General features: G+C 38.2%; 1 long non-coding RNA gene and 1 pseudogene across 1 annotated transcript in view; one reads left to right on the top strand and one right to left on the bottom strand.

The window, feature by feature from the left end:
• Nucleotides 1-3721: 3721 nt before the first annotated feature.
• LOC149120935 (uncharacterized) overlaps nt 3722-15860 on the bottom strand; it is a 32653-nt gene continuing 20514 nt past the window's right edge. Inside the window, exons 2-3 of the long non-coding RNA XR_016225209.1 lie at nt 7066-7201; nt 3722-4018 (exon numbers count right to left, since the gene is read on the bottom strand). This is a non-coding gene — a long non-coding RNA (uncharacterized LOC149120935). The remainder of the gene's footprint in view (nt 4019-7065; nt 7202-15860) is intronic.
• Nucleotides 4244-4311, top strand: LOC149120936 (U6 spliceosomal RNA; annotated as a pseudogene).

Here is a 15860-nt window from a genome sequence, read left to right as displayed (position 1 = left end):
CCTCATTGTACATCATCAAATTCATATAGGGAAAAACTCCTTTGAAAGTAAAATCCCTTTAATTAGAAGCCATACCTCATAAGACAACAGGGAATTCACGTGGGAGAGAAACCTTATGGGTGTAATGAGTGTTGGAAAGCTCTGCCCAAATCTCTCCTTATATCAGAATGCACAACATATATATCTAATGAATGAAATAAATGTGAGAAAGTCATTTCACATAGGTAATGCCTCATAATCCATCATGGAATTTGAACAAGGGAGAGACCTTAACAATATAATGAATGTGGAAGAGCTTTTCTCCAAAATTCATGTAAGTATTGTGACAAAACCTTTTGCTGGAAATCACATCCTATCCAACAGAGACTCATGTAAAGGAGAAAGCTTATAAATATTATTAGAGTCAGAAGTCAATGGTACATCAGAGAATTGACACAGGTGGTTTCTTAGGCGTATACTGATTGTGCAAAAACATTTTCTTTGTTTCAGGCTTGTATAGACACAGAATTCACAAAAGGTGATAGTCTTTGCATGCTGTAAATACAATAAAACCTTTAGCCAGAAATTAGACATCAACAGACTTCAGAGAATTCATAAGGAACAAAAGTCTATGCAATGAATTTGGAAAATGTATTTCTGTTATAAATCAGTCTTCAATTCCCATGAATAGACTCACAAATGAGAAAACATGCATGCATAGAAAAGTTTTGTACCATAAATTATCTCTAGATGGTAAACTAATATATCACACAAAAGAAATATCATGAGTGTAATGGAATTGGGAAACCCTTTGCTATAAGGCAGATTTCCAGAAAGCTTAGCAAGATTACAGAAAAGTCTCTGAAAATGTAACATGTCTGAAAGATTTGTTGGCATCACAAACTGGAGGATAGCTCAAGTGCATGTGTTTTTGTGCCTGGCATCCAAATTGATATCTCTTTTTCTTTGATGAATTCCTTGTTTATTTATTTAGCAGATTTAGAGACAAAGGATTCCTGTCCATTGATTTACTACTATATGCCCACAATTGCCATGGTAAAGTATATGGCAAAAACTGAGTGCTGGGGGCTGTGAATCTGATTCATCACTGATAACATTGAAGACATTGGTTCCTGGTTCTTATGCTGCTATGCATGGAAATGTTTCTCTAATTTCATTTTCAAATAGTTCATTGTTAATATAAAGAAATGCTTCTAATTTTTAAAATTTCATTGAAATAATTTGTGATTAATGTGTCCTAGTCATGCATTATTACAGGGTGTAGTGCAATATTTGCACACATTTATGCAGTAAAAAGTGATCAAGCTAAGCAACTACAGTTTTATTAAGTTTTTAAAGAGTTATTTATTTGAAAGACAGAGTTACAGAGAGAAGTAGCAGCAGAGAGAGAGAGAGGTCTTCCTCTGCCGGTTCACTCCCCAGATGGCCACAATGGCCGGAGCTCTGCCAATCTGATTCCAGGAACCAGGAGCTTCTTCCAGATCTCCCACTTGGGTGCAGGGACCCAAGGACTTGGGCCATCTTCTACTGCTTTCCCAGGCCATAGCAGAGAGTTGGATCAGAAGAGGAGCAGCCAGGACTAGAACTGGTACCCACATGGGATGCTGGTGCTTCAGGCCAGGGTGTTAGCCCACTGTGCCACAATGCTGGCCCCCAAGCAACTACAGTTTCTAATTCTTCTCCATGATTTGAGACTACCAGCTCCTCTCCTTCAGTTCTTTACACAGAACCTAATATGGTTGAATGTAGTCATCTCATTATATTATGGAACACCAGAAGTTCTTTCTGCCTCTTTGATTTTTGATACCTATTATCCAATCCCCCTCTATCCCTAGCTGCTTCCCTTCTCAGCCTCTAGTAATCACAGTTCTGTGTTCAGATCCATTATTTTCTTTCACTTCCACATGCGACAAGGACCAGGTGACATTTGTGTTCCTGCTTCTGGCTTATTTCAATTAATTTAATAATATTTTGTTCTTTTTTTGTATCTAAAAGAGGTTGCCCTGTCCATTGTTTTTCACTGATGGACAGCTAGATTGGTTTCACATCCTGGCTGCAGTGAACTGTGTTATAGTGGCTGTGTTATGGGAAAATTGCTGTATCTTTGATATGCTCTCCTCCTTTCCTTCTAATAAAATTTCCTTATTCTATATAGCCAAGAGCAAGATAACTCTCACATGGTAGGTCAATTTTTATCTTAGTTTAATTTTTGTTATTTATTTGAAAGAGTTACAATAGAGGTAGAGACACAGAGAGGTCCTCCATTAGCTGGTTCGCTCTACAGATGACTACAAAGGCCAGAGTTATGCCATTCTGAAACCTGGAGACAGGAGCTTCCTCTGGGTCTCCCACATGGGTGCATGGGCCCAAGGACTTGGGCCATCTTCTACTGCTATCCCAGGAGATAGCAGAGAGCTGGATTGGAAGAAGAGCAGCTGGAACTAGAACTGGAACCCAAATGGGATGCTGGCCCTTCAGGCCAGGGCTTTAACTCACTGCACAACAGCGCCAGCCCCAATTTTTATCCTTTTTAAGGAATGACCATACTGTTCTGCATAACATCTGTACTAACTTGTGTTTTCACCTACCATATATGGTGGTTTTCTTTTCCCATGTGCTCTCTAGCATTTGTTATTTTTTATCAGTTTGGCATAAAAATGATATAGTATTGTTCATGTTTTTGTGTATTTTGAAATCAGTTAATTTGTTTATTAAATCTTTATTATTTGAAAGGTGGATTTAGAGAGAGAGGGAAAGACATAGATAGCTTTCATCTGCTGGCTCACACCCCAGAGAGTTTCAACAGTTGAGCCTGGGGCATGCTGGAGTCAGGAGCTTCATCCAAGTCTCCCACATGAGTGGCAAGGACCTGAGTCCTTCGTCCATCTTCTGCTGGTTTCCCAGGTGTTTAGCAGTGAGCTAAATTGGAAGTGGAGATTCCTAAACTCAAAGTGGAACTCAGATGTTATGCTGGCCTCACAGATTGCAGCTTTCCCCACTTGGTCACAATGCCAGCCCCTCTATCAATTTAATTCCTCAAAAATAGCTCAGTAATGTTGGCATCTATCTCATTTTGTTTTTTCTCTGTTATTATTCAACTTATTGATGTCTTATTTTTGTTCACATTATTCCTCTCAATTGCTCTACCTGAGGTGAGTAGGGCTGCTGTGTTGCTTAAATGAAGTGTATGCTTTAGATTACTCATTTAATGAGTGCATGTCATTCACATAGCACTTCACTGAAGTTCTACTATGTCCCAAATCCTCTTCTAGGCACAGAATTTAGACCACTTTTCTCTTAGGCCCAGATCTTGCCTTTAACATACTACTTGGAATTTAGTAGCTCATGAAATCTGCAGACTGCATAAATGAATGAATATTTTGAGGGCTGTGCTTTTGTGGAGGAACTTCATAGGAGACCGAAGGAATAAAATAAATCAAAAGTATCCACAGTATATAGAATGTATACTATTTTACAAGTCACAGAGAAGAAGAAGAAGAAGGAAAGTAGTAAGACTAGAAAGTTTGTGGCAAGACTAACAGGCGCTGGTCAAGAACTTAATAAGCACATTAGGAAAGCAGTAAGGTTTCTTTTTTTTTTTTTTTTGAGGAAAAGTTTTTATTTCTAGTGATGAAATTGGCTACAGAACATTATGAAAGTTTAAAAATACAAAGAGAAATTGTCTATAATTAATAGATTCAAAATTTGACAATCAGTGAATATCATTATTAGTCATTACCAACAACAGTTATTGATTTGAAAGGCAGAGTGACAGGAAGAGGGAACCACTGCTTCACTCCCCAGACACTTGCAATAGCCAAAGCTTGACCAAGCCAAAACCAGGAACTGGGAATTCATTCTGGATGTCCCATTTGGGTGCAGGGACCCAAGCACTTCTGCCATCCTCCGTCTCCTCCCAGGGTGCACACTAGCAGAAACTTGCCTCAAAGCAGAGAAGCTACCACTCAAGCCAGGCATTTGTATATGGGATGTGGGTGTGTGGTGGTGATAGCAAGCCCTCATGGATAAAAAAAAAAAGACAAAGTTATTTCTATGCCAAGGAAATTACTCTGTAGTCTTTCTCTTATAAACTACGTATTGCTGAACCTAGATAATTTTTCCTTTATTTAACAATGACATGAAAATGTCAGTTGAGTTGGCTTTCCTGAAGACCTTGTTTCTTGAATATTAGTGGCTAGTTGAGATAAATTCTTTTCATCTCTTTCTCGCTTCGGCAGCACATGTGCTCGCTTCGGCAGCACATATACTAAAATTGGAACGATACAGAGAAGATTAGCATGCCCCTGCGCAGTAAGGTTTCTTTACCTCCCTGTAGACTCTGCTCTCCAGAGGTGAACAGGGTCCTCTAAACCCACTTGCTGCACACACAAACACCTGAGTGTTGTATTCTCCCACAGGTGTTGGAGACTGATATGGTGTTCTGATTTATATTTACATAATGGCTAGTGACATCGGGCATATTCACATGTTTTGACCATGTACATTTCTTCTGAGAAATGTCTATTCAGATCCTTGCCTGTTTCTTCACTGTATTTTTTGGAGTTTTTCCAATTCATGTAAATGTTCTGGAAATCTGTAAACATTCAGAGTTTTAATTTTTCCTGCCATCTGTTCATTGTATCTACACTCTGATGTTTACTTTGTTGTGAAGAAGTATCTTAGTTGGATATACTCAAATGTCTCTGTTTTTATTTTTGTGACTATTGCTATTGGAATCTTACCCAAAAGCTATTGTGTGTTGACAATATTTAGAGTTTCCCTATGTTTACTTGGGTTTGGGTCTTATGATTACATTTTAATTCACTGTGAGTTCACTTTCACATAGTGTAAGAGATGTTGGAGTCTCTTTTCAGGCTTCTACATATGGATAATCAAGTTCCTCTGCACCACTTGTGAAAGAGATTCTTCTTTCTCCAGTTCATTTTAGTTCCTTTGTTAAATATGAGTTGCTGGTAGAAATTTGGGTTTATTTCTATGCTACCAAGTCTTTTCCATTGAACTATGTGTCTGTTATTATATCAGTGCTAACACTTCTTCTTCTTTTTTTTTTTTTTGCAGTATATTTATTTGAAAGGCAGAGTTACAGAGAGGTAGAGGCAGAGAGAGAGAGAGGTCTTCCATCCACTGGTTTACTCCCCAAATGGCCACAATGGCCGGAGCTCTGTTGATCTGAATCCAAGTGTCAGGAGCTTCTTCCAGGTCTCTATGCAGGTGCAGGGGCCCAAAGACTTTGGCCATTTTCTACTTTTTTCTCAGGCTATACCAGAGAGGGGTATACGAAGTGGAGCAGCTGGGAAACATACTGGCACCCATATGAGATGCCAGCACTGCAGACGGTGACTTTACCTGCTTTGTCATAGTGCTGACCCCTGTAATATGTCTTAAAATATGGTGTGATGTCTCCAGCTTTTTTTTGCTTTATAATATTGCTTTAGATGTTAAGCATCTCTCATGTTTCTATGTGAATTTTAGCATCATTTTTTCTAGCTCTGAGAACATTGTTGGTATGTTGATTGGGATTGCATTGAATTTGCAAATTGCTTTTGGTAGTATGGATATTTTGGTATTATTCTTCCCATTCACAAACATAAGTTTTCTGTGAGACTGTCAAAAAGCCTTGACAAAAATTGGACTTTATTACACAAAAATTCATCACTTTTTGGGATCATTTAAATCCATAATTTTGCACTAATATTTGATAAATAATTAAAGACTTTGAGCATTTTAGTAGGAGAAATTAAAATATTTATCAATTTATTCAAATATTGTTTAGATGTGATATTCAAATATTGTTTAGAGCCATTGTCTGTATTCCCTCTAAATTACGATCTTTTTGCTTTTTGCCTGTTAAACTTGTCCCTTGATTCAACAACCGTTTTTAATGTAATGTAAACTGAAAATGTCATTTCATAAGCTAAAAAAAATGACAAAGAAGGAAAAAGAAGGGAGGGAGGTTGAGTATATAATTATGTTCTCCGAATTTTTTCTATAAAACATATTGAATCATTTAAAAGCTAATTAAAATTAAACTCAAAATTGGACCATTATGACCAATATTTAAAACAAGTGATTAAAAACTGTAGATGTCTTCAATTTTGATTATCATTCTTCTTTAGAATATCTGAAAGAAATCCAGTTTCTCACTTTAAAATATACCAGTGTGTTAGAATTTAGTATTAAATGACTTTGTTTAAAAGTGTTATTTAATCTATTGCTTTAAGTAGTAATACTATGGCCATTGTAAAACAAAATCCTTATCATTTTTCATAAAACAGGAAGGGCCTTTAAAACATCATCACTAAAAATATTAAGAGACCTAAAATATAACATTCTTAAAACCCAAGTGATACCATTCAAAATTTTCAAATATGCAGGGATAGTTCATGTCAAGTAACTAAATAATTGTGAAGTGTATATATGGAATAGCTTCTATAAATTCTTTTGGCAAGGGCTGGCACTGTGGCATAGTGGGTGAGGCTGCCACCTGCAGTGCTGGTATTCCATAGGGGCATCAGTTCAAGACCTGGCTGCTCCACTTCCTATCCAGCTCTCTGCTATGGCCTGGGAAACACTATAAAATGGTACAAGTCCTTGGGCCCCTGCAACTGCATAGGAGACCAGGAAGAGGCTCCTGGTTCCTGCCTTCCAGTCAGCACAGCTGCAGCCATGGAGGCCAACTGTGGAGTGAACCAGTGAATGGAAGACCACTCTCTCTGCCTGTCCTTCTCTCTCTGTGTAATTCTGACTTTCAAATAATATAAATAAATCTTTAAAAAATTCTTTTGGCAAATAGATGAAGCTATTTGTTATACATTTCAAATAAATAGCAAACATACTAGAAAAATATATTGAATAAAATTTAAGCAACTCATAGCTATACACAGAAATTTCTCACCATAACAACATAGCAACCACTAAATTTCCAAATTCAATTTTCCACAACTTAGAATCTTTAACTCCAGAAGGAGTACAAAATTGACAGAACAGTGGCCTATGTATCAGGATACCTAATGCTAATACAGAATTATCCCTGCCACAACTTACCTATGTGACCTTGAACAATTCACTTTACTTCTCTGGGCTTGGCATTTAGCATCCTCATGTGATAAAGGAGGCTTGGATAAGATCAGTTGTACTCTATCTTGAGACTTCAATGATCTCTCAGTTTCCAAACAGGCACCTTAAGGGAAAGTAAACCTTTAGATCAAAGCTTACATTTTTAAATCTAAATATATTTTAAACTGTTTCTACAACTAGTACAAAACAACACATTCAAATGTGTACCATGCCACTTTTCAATATTTGGGAATAATTAATGCATCATTTTAGAGCATTGTCTTGAGGCCAGTGCTGTGGTGTAGCTAGTAAAGCCACTGCATGCAGTGGGGGCATCCCATATGGAGGCCGGTTCAAGTCCAGGCTGCTCCATTTTCCATTCAGCTGTCTGCTATAGCCTGGGAGAGCAGTAGGAAGTTGGCCCAAGTCCTTGGGCCCCTGAATCTGCATGGGAGACCCTGAAGAGGTCCTGGCTCCTGGTTTCAGATTGGCATATCTCTGACCTTTTAGGTCATCTGGGGAGTGAACCAGCAGATGGAGGAACTCTCTCTCTTCCTCTTGTTCACTATCTGTGTAACTCGGACTTCCAAATAAATAAATAAATAAATCTTTTAAAAAATCAAAAGAATATTGTCTGGCACACAGTGAACCACTAAGTACAAGATATTATTAGTAATATTAGATTGAAATATTGAAATAAACTAGGCAATAAGCCTTAAGATGCAAATTAATACCAAGAAATATAATCTCAAATTTCTGTGTTCAACAAGGTAGTCTCTTTTCACTACTAACTTTATACTAAATAAGATATTTTGATATTTTGTTAAGAGTAAATTTATCGGGGGCCAGCGCCGTGGCTCACTTGGTTAATTCTCCACCTGTGGTGCTGGTATCCCTTATGGGCAAAGTGTTCTAGTCCTGGTTGCTCCTCTTTCAGTCCAGCTTTCTGCTATGGCCCGGGAAGGCAGTAGAGGATGGCCCAAGTGCTTGGGCCCTGCACCCGGATGGGAGACCAGGAGAAAGCACCTGACTCCTGGCTTTGGATGGGCACAGCTCCAACTGTGGCAGCCATCTGGGGACTGAACCAATGGAAGGAAGGCCTTTCTGATTTCTCACTGTATATAACTCTACCTGTCAAATAAAAAAAAAATTATTAGTTTTTCATAAAAACTGCAGTATTGAAAAAGTTCTAAAATCCCTCTAATTCTAAATGTTTGTGACTGCTAACTCATTAGCACATATTGCATTCTTTACATCTGGGTAATCATGACAATTCACTTTTAAATGATTAACAGATCTGCTGTTATATATAAATACATGCTTTTCCGAAAATCATACAATAAGCAGGCTACATACTTTACTTCAAGTAGAACTGCCATATCCAGTCCTACAATTGTAAATAAGACAGTTTCAATTGTTCAGCATTATCAATTATAAATTCCAATCGTGTAGCAATACTCATAAGAATTTAGGGGGCTGATGCTGTGGAGTAGCAAGTAGAGCTGTGGCTTGCAGTGCTGACATTCCAATTGGGTGCCAGTTCAAGTCCTGGCTACTCAAATTACTATCCATCTTTTTAGGCAAGTAAGACTTACTATCCAGCAGTAGAGGATGGCCCAGGCCCTTGGGCTCCTGCACCTGCATAGGAGACCCAAAAGAAGCTGCTGGCTCCTGGCTTTGGATTGGCAGAGCTCCAGCCATTGTGGCCAAATGGGGAGTGAACCAGCGGTTGGAAGACTGCTCTCTCTCTCTCTCTCTCCTTCTCTGTGTAACTCTGATTTTCAAGTAAAATAAATGAATTTTTTTAAAAAAAGGATGAAATAAAAAGGAAGATGAAGATTACAAAATTGTTTAATTTTTTAAATAAATATAAATTTCCAAAGTACAGCTTTTGGATTACAGTGGCTTCCCCTCCCCCAAAACATCCCTCCCACCCATAATCCTCCTATTTCCTGCTTCCTCTCCCATCCCAGAAGATTACAAAATTGTATGAAGGACATTTGTACAGTAAACAAATATACTGATTTCCAATGCAATATTTGAATACTTGAAGCAGGAAGGCTAAGTACTTCTTTGCCAAAATAACATGTTTTCTCCAGTGTAAAACCCATTTGCCATCCCAATACACAAAGGGATTTGGGGCAAGAAGGAAAAAAGAAGTCCACACATGCGGAAATTTTAAGCAAAACAAAATAGAGAATGTATTTAGTTTCATGTAAATCACATGAGAATTAATAGTATTCTACCAATTTGCAACAAATATTTTTAACTTTAATGAATGAATGAATTTTCAGTTACATAGCAGGAAACTTCTACCCTCTCCCATAAAACTGAAAGAGAAACTTTTTAAAAGTAAAAACTGATGAAAGAATTCTGCAATACATGTTAATGTTAAGTAGCCCAGCAGAGTTTATTTAGAAATACAAACACACACACAGAAAATAAATACATTAAAATCTTACTGAATAGGTCAGTAATAGTTCAGGATCCAATATGTGTGCAAAAGATTCTGGATTTCCCAGTCACTTTGTATAGGAAATGATGTGCTTTGCTATGTAGCATGTAACTTTAGATTCCTGAACACCTCCACTTTGCTTCTTACCCTGAATCCCAGCAAATGCAGGAACACAGCTGTTGAGTCATTCATTTTCTGGATTTGAGAATATCAAAGAATTAATGAGTAGAGAAAGTTGTACAGCAGAGACCAAGAATGTCCAAGGGAGGTCACGTAAATCAATTGAACAAGTCAAACTACTATGAATGTATACTGAATGCTCTGTTTTTAATATGTCTTACTTACCTAAAAAGACATGAGGGCTATTGCTCTCTCTCTTAATACAACTAAGGAGAAGATATCACCAATGCTCAAGAAAAATGAATACACAGCAGAGCTAATACAAAATCCCCAAATTCCAAAATAGAAAAACTGGATATGCACTCCTTACACACACCCTGAAGTGGCAATGAAGTAGAACAAATCTAAAATTAGAAAAAAATCTTTTTTTAAAAGATTTATTTATTTATTTGAAAGTCAGAGTTGCACAGAGAGAGGCAGAGAAGAGAGAGGGGTCTTCCATCCACTGGTTCTCTCCCCAGTTGGCTGCAATGGCCAGAGTTGTGCCAATCCAAAGCCAGGAGCAAGGAGCTTCTTCCAGGTCTCCCACATGGGTGCAGGGGCCCAGGACTTGGGCCATCTTCTACTGCTTTCCCAGGCTATAGCAGAGATCTGGATCCATATGAGCTGCCAGCACTGCAAGTGGTGGCTCTACCCACTATGCCACACCACTGGCCCCGAAAATTCTTGTCAAATTAAGAACATTTAACCTTTGTTTTAGAGTGCATTATTAAAATATCTAAACTGGGGGAATACATAATTTCTTTCTTTAGAAATCAGAAGAGAAAAAGAACACTTCAAGCCTACTGTGACACCACACAGAAGGAATGGAGAATCATGATCTCAATTAGCCTAGGGACAGAATAAAAGGGAGGGAAATAGGAACAACAGAATTAAGATGAATAAGCTTTGACAGCTGAGGGAATCTGAATGTAAAGAAAAGGCATGCAGTTAACTGAAACAATAGAGATAAGTCTGAGAGGAAAAAACATTGTTAAGTCATATTAATGGGGCCAGAGCTGTGACTTAGTAAAGTAAAAAAAAAAAATCTAAAATTTGTTTTTAAATTATATAATTAAAAAAGATAAAAAAGATGTTCAATCTTAAGTCTCTACAGCATAAGATATACATCAATTTTCCCAGGTTCTATTTGCATTTATTAACAAAGTTTCATGGGTGTAATCACTAAAGTGGCTCCAATAAGTCTTTTTATAAAAATTATTTTTTATTTTGACAGGCAGAGTGGACAGTGAGAGAGACAGAGAGAAAGGTCTTCCTTTTTCTGTTGGTTTACCCCCTAGTGACCGCTGCGGCCAGTGTGCTGCAGCTGGCACATGGCGCTGATCCAAAGCCAGGAGCCAAGTGCTTCCTCCTGGTCTCCCATGCAGGTACGGGGCCCAAGCACTTTGGCCATCCTCCATTGCACTCCTGGGCCATAGCAGAGAGCTGGACTGGAAGTGGAGCAACTGGGACAGAATCTGGCTCTCCCAGCAGGACTAGAACTTGGTGTGCCTGCACCGCAGGTGGAGGATTAGCTTATTGAGCCATGGAGCCTGCCTCCACTAAGTCTTAACCTGGGATGCAACTAAATTTAACAAGGATACTCAATAGGAATTTTAGAAGAATTCCAAAATATGTATCAGAATAAAAATAAATACTTTACTTGGTACATCTCATTTTAACTATACTATTGTCTAAATTTCCAAATATCAGATGTACTAAAAAAATCCCCAAAGCAGCAGAGTTGGTCCGACATGATGAGGAATAAAATAAAGAAAATGAGAATTTGCAGATCCCAGATTAAAATAACCAAGAAGGCCCAATAAAAGAAAACTCAATGTCTTCATACACTAACATTTATTACCTCAGATTTATTTAACAAAAAGGTGATTATTCCAGCTACATCCCATTAGGTAGCCCAATTTTACCTGCTAAATCCATTTAAAAAAAGCACCTCATGATATATTACTAAAATCATATTGCTATATGCCATCCACCATGTCCACTGTACCTTATACCTAATGTTAACAGATCTGATGAAAATCAGTAGATAAATGATGTGTCTTAACCACGTGTGGGAAATGTCTTTTGTTCAACGTTTTTCCAAAAACCCCTCAGTCTCAGTTTGCCTTCACATTGAAAAGACACTTCTGAGGTTTACTAATCAGTCCAGCTTCTTCGGGCCTCCCTCCAATGAAAGGGGCTAAAATCCATCAAAATAAACTCTAGGCACTGTCCTTGTGCTCCCAGTGACTTTTTCACTCTAGGGGCTCACAAACCTTCTAAATTCTTTAGATCACCTGTGATGTCCATTAGTTCTCAAAGACTATGATGCAAGTAATTTCCCCTCTTGGAACCTTGTTATTAACTGTGCTGTATGAGAAATGAAGTCTCCTACACACCTTGTGCTTACGATTCTCCAAACCATGTTGCCTGCTAGGACTTTGGCCATGAATATAGGACAGCAATACCTGAACATGATTACTGAGATCTCCTTAATAAAGGATAGACTGGGGCCAGCACTGTGGTGCAGTGGTGTAATCCTTTACCTGCAGTGCTGGCACCCCATATGAGCACCAGTTCTAGTCCCCATTTCTCCTTTTCCCATCCAGCTCTCTGCAATAGCCTGGGAAAGCAGTAGAAGCTGTTCCAAGTGCTTTGGTCCCTGCCAAAATGTGGGAGACCTGGAAGCTCCTAGCTCAGATTGGCCCAGCTGCAGACATTGCAGTCATTAGGGGAGTAAATGAGCATATGGAAGACCTTTCTCTCTGTCTCTTCCTCTCACTGTCTGTAAGTACACCTGTCAAATACGTAAATAAATTCTATATATATATATATTTACATTTATTTATATATATTTATGTATATAAATATATTCATATATAAAATATATTATGCTTTATCATATATTATATAATATATAATAATTATAAACAGATAATATTATATAATTTATTATAACTATTATATATATCATATATATATATTATTGAGATGACTTCAATAGCCAGAATGTGGCCAGGTTGAAGCCAGGAGCTCCTCCTCCAATGTGTGTGGCAGCAACCCAGGCACTTGGACCATCTTTCACTGGTTTTTCAATCCATTGGTATGGAGCTGGATCAGAAATAATTATATATTTATATATAAATAAATTCATATATAATATTTATATATAATTATATATTATATATTTATGATAATTATATGTAATTCTATATTATGTATAGAAATATATAATATATATTATAATATATAAATATATATATGATGGATCAAAATGCGGCATTCTCCATTTGGCAGAAGAGACAGGCTCCAATATCTACTGTCTATGTCAGTATGTCAGTATAATGCAGGAGGTAACCCCTCTACCAAATAAGAAAAGCTATTTCAGTTCAGCTGGACATCATTCTGCTGACTGTTGACCTTATTACTGTTAGTCTGGATGCTTTCATTGGTTGCAATCCAGAGACCCAATTTTCCCATAGATATAAACATCAGCAAACATGAAAATTTGGTAAGAAAAGCTTAAACTGAGAGTTATGATTAATAACTATTTTAACAAAATTTCTCAGAACCCATCTAATCCAAACCTTGGACAATTGGGAGCTGTTGTACTTGGCCCACCCATAATTGAAATGGATTCTAAATCCTTCAACTGCAAGGAGAGTATCATAGACATTAATGCTCCAAACGGATCCAGTTCCCTGCTAATGTGTCTGGAAAAGCAGCACAGGGTGACTCAAATATTGGGGCTCCTGCACCCATGTGAGAGACCTGGAAGAAGCCCCTGGCTCCTGATATCAGTCTGGCCTAGCCACAGTCACTGCAGCCATTTGAGGAGCGAACAAACCAGGAGGAAGATCCATCTCTCCCACTCTCTCTTTCTAGTGCTGCCTTTCAAATTCATAAATAGACCTTTAAGAAAGTCGATCACTTCAATAAATTTGTCATTGCTCAGTCATGATTACTTTTACTACCTTAAATTCTTTTTCAAAAGATTTATTTATTGGAAAGGCAGAAAGAGGAGCTGGTGGTTGTGGTGCAGTGGACAAAGTTGCTATCTGTTACATTGGCATCCTCTACGTGCACCAGTTCAAGTACCAGCTATTCCATTTCTGATCCAGCTCCTTACCAATGGACTGAAAAAGCAGGGAAAGTTGGCCCAAGTGGCTGGGATGCTGCCACGCACATCGGAGGAAAAGCTCCTGGCTTCAACCTGGCCACACTCTGGCTATTAAAGTCATCTCAAAAATGAATTAGGTGGTGGAAGATTTCTGTCTCTCCCTCTCTCTGTAACTCTTTCAAATAAGTAATTAAATATTTTAATATGATAAAAAATGGCAGAGAGACACAGAGACAAAGAGAGAAGGAAAGAGAAGCAGAGAGATCTCCCATCTGCTGGTTCACTTTCTATATGGCTACCACTGTGCAAGACCAGGTTTCAAGTCCCCATTGAGGTTACAGTTCTCCAAATTAGATGACAAGAAGGAAAGAATTTGAGCTATTATCCATTGCTTCCCAGGGATATTAACATGAAACTGATTTGGAAGTGGAGTACCCAAAACTCAGATTAGCACTGCAATATATGATGCGGGCATCTGTTGTGATGGTTAACAAATTGGAAAACCTAGAGGAAAAATCAACAGATTCCTGGACATACACAATATACCAAAATTGAGTCATGAAGACACATAGAAAAGCTAAACAAATCAAAAACCAAGACAGAGATTGGATGAGTAATAAAGACCCTCCCAACAAGGAAAAGTCCAGGATCAGACAGCCTCACTATTGAATTCTACAGGACTTTTAAAGAACTAATGCTTCTCAAACTATTCAACACAATTGAAAGAGAGACAATCCTCTCAAACTCCTTCTATTAATCTGACAATGACTCATTCTATCATTTATTTATACATAATGTTGAGAAAATCAGAAGTATTTGTTAGGACTTCTGCTAAAATGCACTAGATTTATAATTTTTAAATACATCTTTCCTAGATGTAATGCAGTCCTTTGCTACTTTAGAGTATCAGAAATTTAAAATGTTGGACTGGTGCTGTGGTGGAGCAGGTTAACACCCTCGCCTGAAGCTCCAGCATCCCATATGGGGGCCGGTTCAATACTCAGCTGCTCCACTTCTGATCCTGCTCTCTGCTATGGACTGGGAAAGTAGTAGAAGATGGCCCAAGTCCTTGGGCCCCTGTACCCATCTGGGAGACCTGGAACTAGCTCCTGGCTCCTGGCATCGGATCAGCACAGCTATGGCAGTTGCAATCAATTAGGGAGTGAACATCAGATGGAAGACCTCCCTCTTTCTCTCTGGTTCTCCTCTCTGTCTGTAACTCGACTTGTAAATAAATAAATAAATAAATCTTTAAAACAATTAAGAAATTTAAAAAGGGAAAAGTTTTTAAAAAATGTATTTATTTATTGTGAGGCAGAGTGACAGATATAGAGAGGAAGAGAAAGAGAGGTCTGCTATCCACTGGTTCACCCCTAAATGGCCAGAATGGCTGGAGCTGGGCCGATCTGAAGCCAGGTGCCAGAAGCCAGGAGTCAGCAGCTTCCTCCAGGTCTCTCACATGGGTGCAGGGGCCCAAGCACTCAGGGCATATTCCACTGCATTCCTAGGCCATTAGCAAAGAGCTGGATTGGAAGTGCAGGAGCAGGGACTCAAACTGGTGCCCATGTGGGATGTTGGTGCTGCAGGTGGATGCTTAATCTACTATGCCACAGAGTGGGCCCAGGGAAAGGTTTTAGGAAGACATCTTTCATGTAGACTAGGCTGCAATATTGCAAGGTAAGGTTTAGCTTTTATTCCCACACATCAGTATTCATCTTTTAGCAACTATAAATACTGAATATCATACATATAGACATAAATATAGGTAACTGCAGATTTTGTTGTCATTCTTTCTAATTCTCTTTTAATGTCTGCTAATAGGACATCTTATGGATTATTATATTGATGTTATCTGTACACAACCATCAGGCATTTCCACTGTTGAATGTGTTTATGTGTACAGGTAGTTTTGTTTGTGTGTACATGAATGCACATTAGATGGAGATAGCACTGACAGTAATAATGTGAGAAATCCTAATGCTGATTTCAAACTTTCTATCCTCCACAGAGATGGCTGTCATTGAAGTAGACCACAGGGCCCCTTTG

This window comes from Oryctolagus cuniculus, chromosome 18 (genome assembly GCF_051225735.1).
Source record: "Oryctolagus cuniculus isolate XC-2025 breed Fujian yellow rabbit chromosome 18, ASM5122573v1, whole genome shotgun sequence".
Taxonomy (NCBI): Eukaryota; Metazoa; Chordata; class Mammalia; order Lagomorpha; family Leporidae; genus Oryctolagus; species Oryctolagus cuniculus.
This window is presented reverse-complemented; position numbering and strand designations above follow the sequence as displayed.